Genomic DNA, 21,202 nt, shown 5'->3' on the forward strand with positions numbered 1-21,202 from the left:
TTCCGGGTCTGATTATGGTCGACTGCACGGCGGGCGGCGTGTGACGTCACGCCTCCGCCCCCGTGTGATGTCACGCTCCGCCCCTCAATGCAAGTCTACGGGAAGGGTCGTGATAGCTATCACGCCCCCTCCCGTCGGCTTGCATTGACGGCGGAGCTTGACGTCGCACGGGGGCGGAGGCGTGACGTCACACGCCGCGGGCCCTGCGGTCGCCGGTAATCAGTCCCGGAGCAAACACGCTCCAGGGACTGATTACACACGGGGTGCCGCGTGCATGATCACGTGGGTCCCCAGCGGCGGGACTCCCGCGATCAGGCATCTTATCCCCTATCCTTTGGACAGGGGATAAGATGTTTAAGCACCGGAGTACCCCTTTAAGGACTAACAAAATCCTCTGCTTCTGATTGAGTGCCTGTCCAGATAAAAAATAAATCATCAATATATCTTTTAAATAAAACAATATGGTGAAAAAACGGTGAGGACTGTGCCATGTGCTGGGACTCGAATCGCACCATAAATAAATTTGCATAACTAGGGGTGAAACGAGTCCCCATGGCACAGCCTTTGGTCTGTCTGTAAATTATCTCATTAAAAGTGAAAATATTGTGCTCCAAAATAAATTGTATGGAATTTAGCAAAAAAAGAAGATTGTAAATTTTTTTTAATTGGATCATTGGTTCATAAATGTGCCACACTCTCCAAACCGAGTTCTGCACTAATATTAGAGTAGAGAGAACACACATCCAAAGTAAGGAACAAAAAAGAAGGGGGAAGAGGAGTAGTGTTGAGATTTTGAATTAATTGTGTAGAATCCCTTAAATATGAGGGTAACTGTAACACATATGGTTGAAGGAATAAATCAACATAATGGAATAAATGAGCAGTGATGGAATAAATGCCCGAAATAATAGAGCGACCTGGGGGGTTAACAACATTTTTGTGTAACTTAGGCAAATAATAAAAGATAGGGGTGGAATAATGTGTAATATTAAAGGGGTAGTTCGGTGCTTATACATCTTATCCCCTATCCAAATGATAGGGGATAACATGCCTGATCGCGGGAGTCCCGCGAGATCATGCACGCGGCACCCCGTTTGTAATCAGTGCCCGAAGCGTGTTCGCTCCGGGACTGATTACCGGCGACCGCAGGGCTGGCGGCGTGTGACGTCACACCTCCGCCCCCGTGTGACGTCACGCTCCGCCCCTCAATGCAAGCCGACGGGAGGGGGCAAACACGCTCCGGTTCTGATTACAAACAGGGTGCCGCGTGCATGATCCCGGGGGTCCCCAGCGGCGAGACTCCCGCGATCAGGCATCTTATCCCCTATCCTTTGGATAGGGGACAAGATATTTAAGCACCAGAGTACCCCTTTAAGGAATGTTTGTTCTCTCTTATCCAATAGATTTAAATCCATAGCTCCATTTATTAATTCTGTATACATCAAGAAATATTCGGATGAGGGATCTCTTGGAAGGATTTTGTAGTAATCTATATCTGATAGAATTCTATTAGCCACATTAATATATATTTCCCTATCAAGGATAGCTATCCCGCCCCCTTTATCAGCCTGGCAGATGATAATATTTTTATTATCCTGTAACGACCTATTATTATCTCTAGATGTCAATAATGGTGTCTTTTCGCAGAATTGATCGAATTCTTTTTAACTATTGAATAAAAAGTATCTAAATGATTACCCTAATGCTGAAGGGGATAAAAGGATCATGTAGGTTTAACTGGAACATGTTTAATGGGAGGGTGTGCACTGGTGAATTCTGTAGTTGATTCAGTGGATTGGGCATTAGGTGTACTCATTTTAGTAATGGAAAAATGATGTGTTAAAGTGAGCTTTCTGATGTAATGATTTAAATCTAAAAATAACGGAAAATCATTGGGTTTGGAAGTAGGGCAAAATGAGAGGCCCCTAGCTAGCTCATCTCATTTTGAGCTAGCAAATAGGAGGAAAGATGTGTGTGGACGTGCGCACTTATGCGCATTCCCACTACCTGTAGAACACTTTTCATACCTATTTTTGTGTTGATTATACAGTATTGCTCATCCCTTTCAAGTTTTTATTTCCATTGCATACTTTTTTTATTATATATTTTTTACGGATCTTTAACGTAATCCAGTAGGATTTCTTTGAATTATTATACATATTTTCTGTATATAAAATTTAATTTTTTGTATTGATAACACAAAAATACAGACATACATATCGTACATTTGATAATACGGATAGATTAAAAAAATTATTATCCTATCTTGATTTATATGGATATATACTTTCATCACCAGCATATTAATATATACACATATCATACATATTAAACTTATCATTATTCATACAGATAGCTATATCTCTTTCAATTTTATTCTTCATATATATGTTTGTCTGTTGATTTATTATAATTTCATCTTTTTCATCATTATTTTTTTAATACCATTTTTGATTATTTCTATCATGTTGTATAAATTTTTTTCGTCCATTTTGCCTCAGAGATAGACCCACTATCTCTGAGACTAACCATTTCTCCTATCCACCCCCCTCCCCCAAACCACATAAATGGGATATCTCTAAGGATCAGAAAGAAACAAATAAGATGAACTAGACTATATCTCCGTTGATCTAACCATTCTGCCACCGAAGCACATCGAATCTTGGAAAAACACAATTATCTTTGAATACCACCCTAAGTCTAGTGGGAAATAAAAGTGAAAACTTTATATTTTAATCATGTAGTCGTTTCTTGACCATTTTAAACCCTGCCCGGTTTATTTGGGTGTTCCTTGCAAAATCTGGAAACAAAGCAATTTTTGAACCATTAAAACTGAGGTCAGACATAGATCTTGCTCCTCTCAAAATGTTGTCCCAATCTGATGATAGGAGCACTTTAATTAACAACGTCCGAGGAGAAGAGCCAGGAGGGAGGGGCATCCCCGGGATCCGATGTGCCCTCTCAAGTGCAAACAGTGGTGATAGTCCAAGATGATTGAACCTGTCCATCAACCATTTATGAATAAATGTCACCTGGTCTGACCCCTCAGAATCTACTGGAAGGCCTAGAATTCGCATATTCGACCTCTTGGATTGGTCCTCGAATTCTGTCAGCTTCTGCTTTAAAAAAAAGTTTTCCTGTTTTACCTCCACCCCTCCTGTTTGAGTTTAGTCAGATCTTGATTCATATTGGGGATTAAGTTCTCTGCATCCACCAATCTAGCGTGCAGGTTGTTCATATCATCCCTAATCAATATAATATCTGTGGATAAGGGTTACAAAGTTGAGTTTCTTTCAAAATATTAGTTAATATATGTTCATTTTTCTCCAAATCAACTGTCTCCTCCTCCATAGGACATGATTTTTCTGCAGCATTTAAAAGTCTTTTAGTTTCTCTTTCTTATCCTTATTATCCTTAACCATTACTCCACTCCCCAGTGAGCCAATGTATTTATCAATTTTTCCAGTCATCGATTTATCCTTATTGAGCGATGATGTTACGAGTTTTTTTGGCCCCATTTTGGCTGATATTGCAACTCCCCTGGATTAATTAAATCAGTAAAAAAAATAGTCCACTGCTTAAGCCACATCCCCAATAGTCACTTTCGTATTTAGGTAATATATCAATCTACAAGGCGTGTAATCATAAAAATTTCTGTACAGCTGTCAATATGTGGCAGGTCATAGTAGTACAGTCTATTATATAAGCCGGAAAAAAATTGTTAGTAGTTTACTCCAGCCAATCTTCCTCTTATTCGGGTAATATATTCTTCTAACTAACATAGAATCTTAAGCTTATACCTTTTGGCATGCAGCAGGAATAGTATCACAGTTAGAGATGAGCGAACTTACAGTAAATTCGATTTGTCACAAACTTCTCGGCTCGGCAGTTGATGACTTTTCCTGCATAAATGAGTTCAGCTTTCAGGTGCTCCTGTCGGCTGGAAAAGGTGGATACAGTCCTAGGAGACTCTTTCCTAGGACTGTATCCACCTTTTCCAGCCCATCGGAGCACCTGAAGGCTGAACTAATTTATGCAGGATAAGACATCAACTGCCAAGCCGAGAAGTTCGTGACGAATCAAATTTACTGTAAGTTCGCTCATCTCTAATCACAGTCTATATTTTAGTCCGGGCCAGTCATTGTTAATAATATTCTCCTGCCAATTTTTCCACCGATGGGAAAGTAACAGTATAATATATTTGTCTCACCCCCTTCAGTTGTAAAATTACTTCTGAAATCCTAATAAATCAATCCGCAATCTGGCGGTAACCAGGGCCTGATATAGAAGATAGAATTCAGCCCGGGTTCCTTCCGTTAGGAAAAAGTCTGCACAGCCCTAGATATAGATTTAACTTGGAGATATAATTGGGCCGATTTAAGACACCTGAAAAAACAAAAATAAGAGAAGCATGGAAAACGGGACAGGCATACATATCCAGCCGCCATGACCGTCCATTTATCATGCAAGCGGCGAGCAGCATCATATATTGTTTAACAAAGACCTCTTTGGCTGACCTTAATCTGTAGTAAGTCATGGATAAGGTGGGGGGTAAACAGGCAAGTTTTAATCACCAAGTCTAAAAAAAGAAAAAGAAAAAAATTTAAAAAGAAAATTCACTCCATCCAGCATATTTCGCCTTCTATTAAACAAGTGATAAAAATATAATATATCAGATAAATTAATAAAAGTCCATGCCTCTAACCTTTAATTGCAGAGTTTCTTAAGTACTAGCATACAGTGACAATTTATTGGCAGGAACTTCAGCACCCAGGCTGCAGCAAAGCCTAGCTCAAGTAAGACAACTTTCCAGAGCCCACACCAAAAATGAAAAAGAGACAGCAGGCGGTCATCTTATTACCCTGCTCTCTTCCCAATTTCATATGCAGGTAAGCAGGTACAGATTCTAAATAGCACAAATTCATCACTCAGTATAGGCATGTTACCTGCAGTTTGCTTTTAAGTTCGACAATGTCCGTCTCCCAGAGGGAGAGAGGGGTGAGGGAGGGACGCCACATCTCAGTGTCTTTTAGCGTCTCCTTCCTATCCCTCCCCTCCTCCCCAGTTCTAACCAGCAGCCCCAGTATGGATCTTAATAAAGCCAGCCTATCCGCCTTGTCCACCTCTCTGTCCATCCCTGTCACCCATGTCCACCCCCCTGTCACCCATGTCCACCCCCCTGTCACCCATGTCAACCCCCCCTGTCACCCATGTCCACCCCCCTGTCACCCTGTCCACCCCACTGTCACCCATGTTCACCCCCTGTCACCCCTGTCCACCCCCTGTCACCCCTGTCCACACCCATGCCCACCCCCTGTCACCCATGTTCACCCCCCTTCGCCCATGTCCACCCCCCCTCTCACCCCATCCACCCCCCTGTCACCCCTGTCCACACCCCTGTCACCCCTGTCCACACCCATGTTCACCCCCCTGTCACCCCTGTCCACACCCATGTTCACCCCCCTGTCACCCCTGTCCACACCCATGTTCACCCCCCTGTCACCCATGTCCACCCCCCTGTCACCCATGTCCACCCCCCTCGTCACCCATGTCCACCCCCCCAGTCACCCATGTCCACCCCCCACCCCCGTCACCCATTTCCAACCCCCCCCCGTCACCCATGTCCAACCCCCCTGTCACCCATGTCCACCCACCCCTGTCACCCATTTCCACCCCCCCCTGTCACCCATGTCCACCCCCCTGTCACCCATGTCCACCCCCCTGTCACCCATGTCCACCCCCCTGTCACCCATGTTCACTCTCCTGTCATCCCTGTCACCCCTGTTCACCCTCCTGTCACCCATGTCCACCCCCTGTCGCCCATGTTCACCCTCCTGTCACCCATGTTCACCACCCCTGTCACCCATTTCCACCCCCCCTGTCACCCATGTCCACCCCCCTGTCACCCATGTCCACCCCCCTGTCACCCATGTCCACCCCCCTGTCACCCATGTTCACTCTCCTGTCATCCCTGTCACCCCTGTTCACCCTCCTGTCACACATGTCCACCCTCCTGTCACCCATGTTCACCCTCCTGTCATCCCTGTCACTCATGTTCACCCCCCTCTCACACATGTCTATCCCCCCTCTCATACATGTCCACCCTCCTATCATTACCGTCACCCATGTCCACCCCCCCTCTCACCCATGTCCACCCTCCTGTCATCCATGTCCGCCTTGTCTACTCCCCTGTCCATCCCTGTAACTCATGTTTACCCCCCGTCTGCCCCCGTAGTCTACTCTGTCACCCATGTCCACCCTCCTGTTCACCCATCTGTCCCTTTGTCACCCCAGTCCACCCCTCTGTCACTCCTGTCCACCCCCCGTCACCCATGTCCACCCCCCTGTCACTCATGTTCACCCCCTGTCACCCCTGTCCACCCATCTGTCACCCCTGTCCACACCCATGTTCACCCCCCTGTCACCCATGTCCACCCCCCTGTCACCCATGTCCACCCCCCGTCACCCATGTCCACCCACCCTGTCACCCATGTCCACCCCCCCCTGTCACCCATGTCCACCCCCCGTCACCCATGTCCACCCCCCCGTCACCCATGTCCACCCCCCCGTCACCATGTCCACCCTCCCCTGTCACCCATGTCCACCCCCCTTGTCACCCATGTCCACCCCCCCGTCACCCATGTCCACCCCCCCCGTCACCCATGTCCACCCCCCCATCACCATGTCCACCCTCCCCTGTCACCCATGTCCACCCCCCTGTCACCCATGTCCACCCCGTCACCCATGTCCACCCCCCTTGTCACCCATGTCCACCCCCCTGTCACCCATGTTCACCCTCCTGTCACCCATGTTCACCCCCCTTTCACCTCTGTCCACCCCCTTGTCACCCCTGTTCACACCCATGTTCACCCCCCTGTAACCCATGTCCACCCCCTGTCACCCATGTTCACCCCCCTCTCACACATGTCCATCCCCCCTCTCACACATGTCCACCCTCTTATCATTCCCGTCACCCATGTCCACCCTCCTGTCATCCATATCCGCCTTGTTCACTCCACTGTCCATCCCTGTAACTCATGTTTACCCCTTGTCTATCCCCTTGTCTACCCTGTCACCCATGTCCACCCTCCTGTTCACCCATCTGTCCGTTTGTCACCCCAGTCCACCCCTCTGTCACTCCTGTCCCCCCCCCCGTCACCCATGTCCACCCCCCTGTCACCCATGTCCACCCCCCTGTCACTCATGTTCACCCCCCTGTCACCCATGTCCACCCCCCCCTGTTACCCATGTACACCCCCCCTGTCACCCATGTCCACCCCCCCCCGTCACCCATCTTCACCCTCCTGTCATCCCTGTCACCCCTGTCCACCCTCCTGTCACCCCTGTCCACCCTCCTGTCACCCATGTTCACCCTCCTGTCACCTATGTTCACCCCCCTTTCACCCCTGTTCACACCCATGTTCACCCCCCTGTCACCCATGTCCACCCCCTGTCACCCATGTTCACCCCCCCTCTCACACATGTCCATTCCCCCTCTCACACATGTCCACCCTCCTATCATTCCCGTCACCCATGTCCACCCCCCCTCTCACCCATGTCCACCCTCCTGTCATCCATATCCGCCTTGTCCCCTCCCCTGTCCATCCCTGTGACTCATGTTTACCCCCGTCTACCCCCGTAGTCTACCCTGTCACCCATGTTCACCCTCCTGTCACCCATGTTCACCCCCTTTCACCTCTGTCCACCCCCCTGTCACCCTTGTTCACACCCATGTTCACCCCCCTGTCACCCATGTTCACCCTCCTGTCACCCATGTCCACCCTCCTGTCACCCATGTTCACCCTCCTGTCATCCCTGTCACTCATGTTCACCCCCCTCTCACACATGTCCATCCCCCCTCTCATACATGTCCACCCTCCTATCATTACCGTCACCCATGACCACCCCCCCTGTCACCCATGTCCACCCCCCTTTCACCCATCTTCACCCTCCTGTCATCCCTGTCACCCCTGTCCACCCTCCTGTCACCCATGTTCACCCTCCTGTCACCTATGTTCACCCCCCTTTCACCCCTGTTCACACCCATGTTCACCCCCCTGTCACCCATGTCCACCCCTGTCACCCATGTTCACCCCCCCTCTCACACATGTCCATTCCCCCTCTCATACATGTCCACCCTCCTATCATTACCGTCACCCATGTACACCCCCCCTCTCACCCATGTCCACCCTCCTGTCATCCATGTCCGCCTTGTATACTCCCCTGTCCATCCCTGTAACTCATGTTTACCCCCCCCCCCCGTCTGCCCCCGTAGTCTACTCTGTCACCCATGTCCACCCTCCTGTTCACCCATCTGTCCCTTTGTCACCCCAGTCCACCCCTCTGTCACTCCTGTCCACCCCCCGTCACCCATGTCCACCCCCCTGTCACTCATGTTCACCCCCCTGTCACCCCTGTCCACCCATCTGTCACCCCTGTCCACACCCATGTTCACCCCCCTGTCACCCATGTCCACCCCCCTGTCACCCATGTCCACCCCCCGTCACCCATGTCCACCCACCCTGTCACCCATGTCCACCCCCCGTCACCCATGTCAACCCCCCCTGTCACCCATGTCCACCCCCCCGTCATCATGTCCACCCTCCCCTGTCACCCATGTCCACCCCCTGTCACCCATGTCCACCCCCCCTGTCACCCATGTCCACCCCCCTTGTCATCCATGTCCACCCCCTTGTCACCCATGTCCACCCCCCTGTCACCCATGTCCACCCTCCTGTCATTCCTGTCACCCCTGTCCACCCTCCTGTCACCCCTGTCGACCCTCCTGTCACCCATGTCCACCCCCCTGTCACCCATGTTCACCCTCCTGTCACCCATGTTCACCCCCCTTTCACCTCTGTCCACCCCCTTGTCACCCCTGTTCACACCCATGTTCACCCCCCTGTCACCCATGTCCACCCCCTGTCACCCATGTTCACCCCCCTCTCACACATGTCCATCCCCCCTCTCACACATGTCCACCCTCTTATCATTCCCGTCACCCATGTCCACCCTCCTGTCATCCTTATCCGCCTTGTTCACTCCCCTGTCCATCCCTGTAACTCATGTTTACCCCTTGTCTATCCCCGTAGTCTACCCTGTCACCCATGTCCACCCTCCTGTTCACCCATCTGTCCGTTTGTCACCCCAGTCCACCCCTCTGTCACTCCTGTCCTCCCCCCGTCACCCATGTCCACCCCCCTGTCACCCCTGTCCACCCCCTTGTCACCCCTGTCCACACCCATGTTCACCCCCCTGTCACCCATGTCCACCCCCCTGTTACCCATGTCCACCCCCCTGTCACCCATGTCCACCCCCCCGTCACCCATGTCCACCCCCCGTCACCCATGTCCACCACCCCCCCTGTCACCCATGTCCACCCCCCTTTCACCCATCTTCACCCTCCTGTCATCCCTGTCACCCCTGTCCACCCTCCTGTCACCTATGTTCACCCCCCTTTCACCCCTGTTCACACCCATGTTCACCCCCCTGTCACCCATGTCCACCCCCTGTCACCCATGTTCACCCCCCCTCTCACACATGTCCATTCCCCCTCTCACACATGTCCACCCTCCTATCATTCCCGTCACCCATGTCCACCCCCCCTCTCACCCATGTCCACCCTCCTGTCATCCATATCCGCCTTGTCCACTCCCTGTCCATCCCTGTAACTCATGTTTACCCCCCGTCTACCCCCGTAGTCTACCCTGTCACCCTCCTGTTCACCCCATCGGTCCCTTTGTCACCCCAGTCCACCCCTCTGTCACTCCTGTCCACCCCCCTGTCACCCATGTCCACCCCCTGTCACTCATGTTCACCCCCCTGTCACCCCTGTCCACCCCCCTGTCACCCCTGTCCACACCCATGTTTACCCCCCTGTCACCCATGTCCACCCCCCTGTCACCCATGTCCACCCCCCCCTGTCACCCATGTCCACCCCCCCTGTCACCCATGTCCACCCCCTCGTCACCCATGTCCACCCCCCCTGTCACCCATGTCCACCCCCCTTATCACCCATGTCCACCCCCCTGTCACCCATGTTCACCCTCCTGTCATCCCTGTCACCCCTGTCCACCCTCCTGTCACCTCTGTCCACCCCCCTGTCACCCATGTTCACCCTCCTGTCACCCATGTTCACCCCCCTTTCACCTCTGTCCACCCCCTGTCACCCCTGTTCACACCCATGTTCATCCCCCTGTCACCCATGTCCACCCCCCCCTGTCACCCATGTTCACCCTCCTGTCATCCCTGTCACTCATGTTCACCCCCTCTCACACATGTCCATCCCCCCTCTCACACATGTCCACCCTCCTATCATTCCCATCACCCATGTCCACCCCCCCTCTCACCCATGTCCACCCTCCTGTCATCCATGTCCGCCTTGTCCACTCCCCTGTCCATCCCTGTAACTCATGTTTACCCCCCCCCCCCCCCGTCTACCCCCGTAGTCTACCCTGTCACCCATTTCCACCCTCCTGTTGACCCATCTGTCCCTTTGTCACCCCAGTTCACCCCTCTGTCACTCCTGTCCCTCTTTTACCCCCTTGTCACCCTTGTTCACCCCTCTGACCTCCTGTCTCCCATGTCCACCCTCCTGTCATCCATGTCTACCCCCCCATCCAACCCTCTGTCACCCCTGTCCATCCCTGTCCCCCATGTTCACCCTCCATTGTCCACCCCTCTGACCACATCCTTGTCACCCATGTCCACCCCTATTCACCCCTCTGTCACCCCCTATGCCTCCGTCGCCCATGTTCACTCTTCTACATCCATCTGTCACCTTTGTACACCTCCCTACACCCCTCTGTACACTCCTCTACACCCCTCTGTCACCCATGTACACTCCTCTACACCCCTCTGTCAACCATGCACACCCATCTATCACCCATGTACACTCCTCTACACCCCTCTGTCACCCATGTACACTCCTCTACACCCCTCTGTCACCCATGTTCACTCTTCTACACCCATCTGTCACCCTTTTACACCTCCCTGCATCCCTCTGTACACTCCTCTGCACCCCCCTGGCACCCATGTACACTCCTCTACACCCCTCTGTAACCCATGTACACTCCTCTACACCCATGTATCACCCATGTACACTCCTCTGTCACCCATGTACACTGCTCTACACCCCTCTTTCATCCATGTACACTCCTCTACATCCATCTGTCACCCATGTACACTCCTCTACACCCCTCTGCCACTCATGTCCACTCCTCTACACCCCTCTGTCACCCATGTCCACTCCTCTACACCCCTCTGTACACTCCTACACCCCTCTGTAACCCATGTACACTCCTCTACACCCATATATCACCCATGTACACTCCTCTACACCCCTCTGTCACCCATGTACACCCATCTGTCACCCATGTACACTCCTCTGTACCCCTCTCTCACCCATGTACACTCCTCTACACCCCACTGTCACCCATGTACACTCGTCTACACCCCTCTGTCACCCATGTTCACTCCTCTACACCCCTCTGTCACCCATGTACACCCATCTGTCACCCATGTACACTCCTCTACACCCCTCTCTCACCCATGTTCACTCCTCTACACCCTTCTGTCAGCCATGTACACTCCTCTACACCCCTCTGTCACCCATGTACACTCCTCTACTCCCTTCTGTCACTCATGTACACTGCTCTACACCCCTCTCTACACTCCTCTACACCCCTTTGTCACCCATGTACATTCCTCTACATCCATCTGTCACCCATGTCCACTCCTCTACACCCCTCTGTACACCCCTTTGTCACCCATGTACACTCCACTACACCCCTCTGTCACCCATGTACACTCCTCTACACCCCTTTGTCACCCATGTACACTCCTCGACTCCCCTTTGTCACCCATGTACACTCCTCTACACCCCTCTGTCACCCATGTACACTCCTCTACATCCATCTGTCACCCATATCCACTCCTCTACACCCCTTTGTCACCCATGTACACTCCTCTACATCCATCTGTCACCCATGTCCACTCCTCTACACCCCTCTGTCACCCATGTCCACTCCTCTACACCCCTCTGTACACCCCTTTGTCACCCATGTACACTTCTCTACACTCCTCTGTCACCCATGTAAACTCCTCTACAACCCTCTGTCACCCATGTATACTCCTCTACACCCCTCTTTCATCCATGTACACTCCTCTACACTCCTCTGTACACTCCTCTACACCCCTCTGTCACCCATGTACACTCCTCTACACCCCTCTGTCACCCATGTACACTCCTCTACACCCACACCCCTCTGTCACCCATGTACACTGCTCTACACCCCTCTTTCATCCATGTACACTCCTCTACATCCATCTGTCACCCATGTACACTCCTCTACACCCCTCTGTCACTCATGTCCACACCTCTACACCCCTCTGTCACCCATGTCCACTCCTCTACACCCCTCTGTACACTCCTACACCCCTCTGTAACCCATGTACACTCCTCTACACCCATCTATCACCCATGTACACTCCTCTACACCCCTCTGTCACCCATGTACACCCATCTGTCACCCATGTACACTCCTCTGTACCCCTCTCTCACCCATGTACACTCCTCTACACCCCACTGTCACCCATGTACACTCTTCTACACCCCTCTGACACCCATGTTCACTCCTCTACACCCCTCTGTCACCCATGTTCACTCCTCTACACCCCTCTGTCACCCATGTACACCCATCTGTCACCCATGTACACTCCTCTACACCCCTCTCTCACCCATGTTCACTCCTCTACACCCTTCTGTCAGGCATGTACACTCCTCTACACCCCTCTGTCACCCATGTACACTCCTCTACACCCTTCTGTCACTCATGTATACTTCTCTACACCCCTCTCTACACTCCTCTACACCCCTTTGTCACCCATGTACATTCCTCTACATCCATCTGTCACCCATGTACACTCCACTACACCCCTCTGTCACCCATGTACACTCCTCTACACCCCTTTGTCACCCATGTACACTCCTCGACTCCCCTTTGTCACCCATGTACACTCCTCTACATCCCTCTGTCACCCATATCCACTCCTCTACATCCCTTTGTCAGCCATGTACACTCCTCTACATCCATCTGTCACCCATGTCCACTCCTCTACACCCCTCTGTCACTCATGTCCACTCGTCTACACCCCTCTGTACACCCCTTTGTCACCCATGTACACTCCTCTACACCCCTCTGTCACCCATGTAAACTCCTCTACAACCCTCTGTCACCCATGTATACTCCTCTACACCCCTCTTTCATCCATGTACACTCCTCTACACCCCTCTGTCACCCATGTACACTGCTCTACACCCCTCTTTCATCCATGTACACTCCTCTACATCAATCTGTCACCCATGTACACTCCTCTACACCCCTCTGTTACTCATGTCCACTCCTCTACACCCCTCTGTCACCCATGTCCACTCCTCTACACCCCTCTGTACACTGCTCTACACCCCTCTGTCACCCATGTACACTCCTCTACACCCATCTGTCACCCATGTACACTCCTCTACACCCATCTGTTACCCATGTACACTCCTCTATACCCCTCTGTCACCCATGTACATTCCTCTACCCCCATCTGTCACCCATGTACACTCCTCTACACCCATCTGTCACCCATGTACACTCCTCTATACCCCTCTGTCACCCATGTACACCCCTCTACACCCCTCTGTCACCCATGTACACCCCCCTGTCACCCCTGTCCACACCCATGTTCACCCTCCTGTCACCCATGTCCACCCACCTGTCACCCATGTTCACCCTCCTGTCATCCCTCTCACTGATGTTCACCCCCCCCCCCCCCCCGTCACACATGTTCATCCCCCACCCACCTGATTTGAAGCGTGCTCAGCTTGTGAACATGCTTTACACCCCAGTAACGGGACCATGGTGTACTTTTGATACCTGATGAACAGTATAAATATCGAATCATGAGGCTCTGTAATGCAGTGGCCATCTTCCCAAAAATTTTTTTTTAAATCATAACCTTTTAAATTTCACACCTAAAAATCCATTTAATGGCTTATTTTTTGTGCCATCAATTCTACTTTGTAATGACATCAATAATTTTACCCAAATCTCTTCGGCGAAACAAAAAAAAATCATTGTATGACAAAATTGAAAAGAGAACACCATTTTATAAATTTTGGGGGCTTCCATTTCTACGCAGTACATTTTCTGTAACAATGACACCTTCTCTTTTTTCTGTAGCTCCATATCATTAAAATGATACCCTACTTATATAGGTTTGAATTTGTTGTACTTTTAGAAAAAATCATAACTACATGCACAAAAATTAATACGTTTAAAAATTTCCTCTTCTGACCCCTGTAACTTTTTTCCCCTCATATGGAGATATATGAGGGCTAATTTTTTTGTGCTGTGATCTGAAGTTTTTATTGGAACCATTTTTGTTTTGATCAGACTTTTTGTTCGCTTTTTATTTATTTTTTTATGGTATAAAAAGTGACCAAAAATACGCCATTTTGGACTTTGATTTTTTTTTACGAGTACTCCATTGACCGTTCAGTTTAATTAATATATTTTTATAGACCAAACATTTACACACACAGCGATACCACATATGTTTATATTTATTTTTATTTACATAGTTTTTTTTTATGGGAAAAGGGTGATGATTCAGACTTTTATTAGGGAAGGGGTAAAATCACATTTATTAATACTTTATATAACATTGCACACACCGATTTCCTACACTGATCACTGCTATGCAATCGGCAATCAGGCACGGAGCAGTCATTCGACGATCAGACAGCGAGGATGCAGGTAGGGACACTCCTCATGTCCGCACAGCTGATTTCACCGCAGTTTCATTTTCAATTCAGACGCAGTGATAAACTTTACTCGCTGCATCTGAAGGGTTAATACCTGGCATCATCGCGATCGGTGATGTCCGGTATTAGCTGCGTTATATCGCGGGAGCCAGTGCAGGACGTAAATATACATCCTGCGTTGTTAAGGGGTTAATGTGTAAAGTTAACCCCTTAAGGATGAAGCCCATTTTGACCTTAAAGGAGTACTCCGCCCCTAGACATCTTATCCCATATCCAAAGGAAAGGGGATAAGATGTCTGATCGTGGGGGGTCCCGCCACTGGGGACCCCCGCATTCTCAGCTGCGGCACCCCAGACATCCAGGGCATGGAGCGAACTTCGATCTGTGCCGGATGGTTAGCGATGTAGGCTGGAGGTTCGTGACGTCACGACCATGCCCCCTCCACAAAATCTATGCATTGAGAGGGTGTGGCCGTGAAATCACGAGCATGGCGTGGCTGTGACGTCATGAGCCTCCGGCGCTGCACCCAATGCTCTAACTGAATGCTGGATGCAGCAGGGAGATCACAGGGGTCCTTTAAATAGGGAATAATATGTCTAGGGACGGAGTACCCCTTTAAGGACCTGACCATTTTTTGCAAATATAACCTGTGTCACTTTATGCATTAATAACTCTGGGATGCTTTTACTTATTATTCTGATTCTGAGATGATTTTTTCATGACATAATCTACTTTAAGATAGTGGTAATTTTTGGTCGATACTTGCATTATTTATTTGCGGAAAATTCCCAAATTTCATGAAAATTTAGCATTTTTCTAACTGTAAAACTCTCTGCTTGTAAGGAAAATAGACATGCCAAATAAATGATATATTGATTCCCATATACAATATGTCTACTTTATGTTGGCATCATAAAGTTGACATCTTTTTACTTTTTGAAGACATCACAGGGCTTCAAAGTATAGCGGCATTTTTCAAAATTTTCACAAAAAATTCAAGATCTGAATTTTTTAGGGACCATTTCCATTTGTAGTGGATTTGAGTGGCCTTTTTGTAAGAAATCCCCCATAAATGACCCCATTATAAAAACTGCACCCCTCAAAGTATTCAAAATGACATTCAATAAGTTTGTTAACCCTTTAGGTGTTTCACAGGAATAGCAGCAAAGTGGAGAAAAACTCAAAATCTAAATTTTTTTACACTAACATGTTTTTGTAGCCCCATTTTTTTCCCATCTATACAAGGGGTAAAAGGAGAAAAAGCCCCCAAAATTTGTAACCAATGAAACAACTACACTTTGCTTTGTCATGAAGATTTTTTATTTTTCTTACAAAATGTTCTCCTTCTAAGTTTTGCTTATGAGTGTAATATGCCCATGCTATCACGCCCTGCCAGAACCATATGGAATGAAGATAAGAAGACCAGACTATGTAGACAATGGACAATTTACACTATAAAAGACAGTGCTGCTATCTGATCAAATTGCATATGCCGGTAGGATATGTGGGAGATACTATGTATATGCGTGTTTCATTGTAATCTTGCCTAATTATTTAATAATAATTTCTTTTTAATTTGGTCCAGCTGTTTCACTTTGTCTTTCTCTTATCATAGGAAATACCTTATATGTGAATGTAAAGTGCTCTGTGGGTGCACTAGAGGGCTCAGAAAGGAAGGAGCAACATCTGGCTTTTGGAGAGAGAAAAGCAAAAAAAAAACACGGCAACCATTTGGGAAACTACACCCCTCATGGAACATAACAAGAGAGCCTTAAAAATCCACAGGTGTTTGACGAACTTTGGTTAAATGTGGATGTGAAAATGAATAATTTGATTATTTTTTTAACTAAAATGCTGTGATACCCCAAATCTTTCATTTTTACAAGGGGTAATAGGAGAAAAAGCTGCCCCCCCCCCCGCCCCCAATTTTTCTTAGTATAGAAAAATCCCTTTTGTGGTAGTAGAGTGCCCTATGGACACACTACAATGCTCAGAAGAGAAGGAGCAAAATTTGGCTTTTGGAGAGCAAATTTTGCTGAAATGGTTTTTGGGGGCATGTCTTATTTAGGAAGCCCCCATGGTGCCAGAACAGTAAAAAAAAACAGTTAAAAAAAAACAAAAAAAACACATGGCATACTATTTGGGAAACTACATCCCTCAAGGAATGTAACAAGGGGTGCAGTGAGCATTTACACCCCACAGGCATTTCACAGATTTTTAGAACAGTGGGCTGTGCATGTGAAAAATTAAAATGAAACCCTTGTTATGTTCCTTGAGGGGTGTATTTTCCAAAATGGGGTCACATGTGTGTGTTTTATTTCTTTATTTATTTATTTGCGTTTCTTTCAGAAAAGCTGCAACTATCAGGCATACCATTGCAAATCACCCATTTAGGCCCTAAATGTACATGGTGCTCTCTCACTCCTGAGCCCTGTTGCCCGCCTGCAGAGCACTTTACATCCACATATGGGGTATTTCTGTATTCAGGAGAAATTGTGTTACAAATTTTGGGGGTCTTTTTCTCCTTTTACCACTTATGAAAATAAAAAGTATGGGGCAACACCAGCATGTTAGTGTAAAAATTTTAATTTTAAAAGCCCCGCAAAGTTTGTTACACAATTTCTTCCAAGTACAGAAATACCCCATATGTGGTACTAAACTGTTTCCTTGAAATACTACAGGGCTCCAGAGTGAGAGAGCGCCATGCACATTTGAGGCCAAGTTAGGGATTTGTTTAGAGAACACTGCACGGTGATCTCCAAACTGTGGCCCTCCAGATCTTGCAAAACTACAAATCCCAGCATGCACGGACAGCCAAAGAGCATGTTTGCTGTCTGGGCATGCTGGTATTTGTAGTTTTGCAAGATCTGGAGGTCCACATGTTTGGAGATCACTGTGCAGTGGTCTCTAAACTCTAGCCCTCTGAAGACCACTGCCGCTGACTCACTGCTGCCATCTCACTGCCACCGGAAATCACTGCTGGAGATCGTCCCCGCCGCCTCTTCACAGGTTCCTAGTATGGGCAGAGCGGGGAACAGAACTTTGAACTCCCAACCGACCAATCACAGGGGATACGAGGAGGTGCTACCCCTCACTCCTATCCTTCAGGGTGATTTGTGCTGTCTCGGACTTCTTAAGTACCAGGACGCAAGGGTGTACCTGTACGCCCTTAGTCCTTAACAGGTTAAAGTACCTGTCATTAGCAAAAAGTACAGTACCTGTCATTTGCAAAAACTTTAATATAATGCATATAATACTATTATATGTATAATATACATTGGTTAAATAATGTGTATATGTTAAGATGAAAAAATGCTATCCCTGCTTGTCCTAAGTGCACAGAGCCCTGCTTGTCCACCCACGCCTCCTGTATTTTGTCACTTCACAGACACACAGGCAATAGCTGCAGAGACAAGCCAGAATTTTTTGACCCAAAATTTTTTGACATTTTTCAACCGATGTACAGTATATTACAAATATACTACAAATATATTACAAATAAAAAAAAATGAGTCCTCATACCGCCCCATATGCAGAAAAATAAAAAGTTATAGGGGTCAGAAGATGACAATTTTAAACGTATACATTTCCTGCATGTAGTTATGATTTTTTCCAGAAGTACGACAAAATCAAACCTATATAAGTAGGGTATAATTTTAACCGTATGGACATATAGAATAATGATAAGGTGTCATTTTTACCGAAAAATGCACTGCGTAAAAACGGAAGCCCCCAAAATTTACAAAATGGTGTTTTTTCTTCAATTTTGTCTCACAATAAATTTTTTTTTCGTTTTTCCGTGGATTTTTGGGTAAAATGACCAATGTCACTGCAAAGTATAATTAGTGGAGCAAAAAATAAGCCATAATATGGAATTTTAGGTGGAAAATTTTAAGGGTTATGATTTTTAAAAAGTAAGGAGGAGAAAATGACGCTGAAAATGACGCCGAGTCCTTAGGGGGTTAAGTTCTTAAGGATGTAGTGATTTTTCATTTTTGCTATTTAGTTTTTTCCTCCTTACCCTATTAATAGCAATAATGTTTCACCTGTAGACCCATATGAGGACTTCTTTGTTGTGCCACCACTTGTACTTAGTAATGACATCAGTCATTTTGCCACAAAATCTACAGCGAAACCAGAAAAAAAATATTTCCGGGGCAACGCCATTTTGCAACTTTTGGGGGTTTAATTTCCACGCAGTGCACTTTTCAATAAAAAAGACATGTTATTTTTATTCTTTAGGTCCAATTAATTACAATGATACCTGATGTATAGGTTTTGTTTTATTTTACTACTTTTAAAATAATTATACAATTTTTATGAAAATTTGCATGCCTAAAATTGTCCTCTTCTGACCTCTATAACACTTTTGTTTTTCCGTATATGGGGCTGTATTAGGGCTCATATTTTGTACCATGATCTGTATGATTATTGATGGGACATTTTAATAGCCTTTTTTTTTCTGGTAAATGATGTGACCAAAAATTTACAATTCTGTAATTTTTTTATGTTTACGCCGTTTACAGTTTTACTAATGTTTTATTTTAATAGTTTGAGCATTTTTGCAAGTGGCCATACCAATATGTTTGTTTATTTTTGTTTACATTTTTTTATTTGAAAAATGGCAAAAGGTGATTAATTTTTTTTAGAAAAGGGCTTTATTCACCTGTATTAATATTGTTTTGACATTATTCACCCTTTTTTAGTCACCATAGGGAACTTTTACCTGCAATCGTTTGATTTCATACACTAAACAATGCTGTGCTTTGGCACAACATTGATCAGTGTTATTGGCGCTCCACTTGTAAAGGCTGCCGAGGCTGCCTGCACTTTTAGAGCGCTGATCAGACAGCAGGAACAATGGTAAAAGACTTCTGCTCCTCCTCCTAACTGAAGGGGCCCCTGCGATTTTGCCATGGTGGTCCCAATCAGTGTTCCTGAGCAATAAGCAATAGAATTTCGGCACTGGGAGCAGGCACAGGGGTTAAAGTCACTTAAATCCCCTTTCTTTCCCACTCTGATGCTCAGTTTCAAAATCAGCAAATTTGTCTTGGGGAATAAACCTTGTTTTGACACTTGTGCCACTTATCTTTTAAATTCCTGGCTGCCAGTGCTGCATCAATAGTCAAGACCCATTCATTTAGCTGAAAGTTACAGAAGGGCTCTGGGGGCCCTATGCTGTTCTTTTGCAGCAGGGCCTGCAACCCTTCAGCTACAGCCCTGGGCTCATCTCAGCTTGAAAGAGAACAGAGTAGTTTATTTGCTGTGATGGTTATATTTATGACATTTCTCCAATAAACATCTTATTAAAAATGAGGCCACTTTTACTCCCACACCCACTTAAGTTGGTAGTTTATGTATGAAAACCTTGCCACTTGCTCTCCGTTCTTCAGCAGCCATGTGATACTTGTTATTACTTTCATGATGAGTAAGTCTGATAAATGAGCACTGATGAATATTATAGCATCCTTTGCAACTGTAAATGACAATGATAATGCTATTTTGCTCAAGAAGTAAGGGACACATTTTTTCTCTTTCTTTGGTATTTTTAACTGTAAGAATTTTGCTTTGTCCAACTCTCCATCAAGCAGCTAGGCTGACTACAAAGGACATGTGCAGCTAAAAGCTATGAAACTACACTGCTCCAAAAAATAAAGGGAACACTAAGATAACAAATCCTAGATCTGAATGAATGAACTAATCATATGAAATACTTTCGTCTTTACATAGTTGAATCACACAAAAATGATCAATGGAAATGAAATTTATCAACCCATGGAGGTCTGGATATAGAGGCACAATCAAAATCATAATGGAAAACCACACTACAGGCTGATCCAACTTTGATGTAATGTCGTTAAAACAAGTCAAAATGAGGCTCAGTAGTATGTGTGGCCTTCACGTGCCCGTATGACCTCCCTACGACACCTGGACATGCTCCTCATGAGGTGGCAGATGGTCTCCTGAGGGATGTCCTCCCAGTCCTGGACTAAAGCTGGCTAACGTGGCGTGGATGGAGCAAAACATGATGTCCCAGATGTGCTAAATGGGATTCAGGTCGGGGGAACAAGTGGGCCAGTTCATAGCATCAATGGCTTCCTCTTGCAGGAATTGCTGACACACTCCAGCCACATGAGGTCTAGCATTGTTTCGCATTAGGAGGAACCCAGGGCCAACCGCACCAGCAAATGGTCTCACAAGGGGTCTGAGGATCTCATCTCGGTACCTAATGGCAGTAAAGGCTACCTCTGGCAAGCATATGGAGGGCTGTGCAGCGCTCTAAAAAAATGCCACCCCCACACCATTACTGACCCACCACCAAACTGGTCATGCCAGAGCTTTTTATTTCTAGAGAAATAGACATTTTCTTTAGAAAATGTTTTTTATTTG

This window comes from Hyla sarda, chromosome 2 (assembly GCF_029499605.1).
Source record: "Hyla sarda isolate aHylSar1 chromosome 2, aHylSar1.hap1, whole genome shotgun sequence".
In the NCBI taxonomy this organism is placed as follows: Eukaryota; Metazoa; Chordata; class Amphibia; order Anura; family Hylidae; genus Hyla; species Hyla sarda.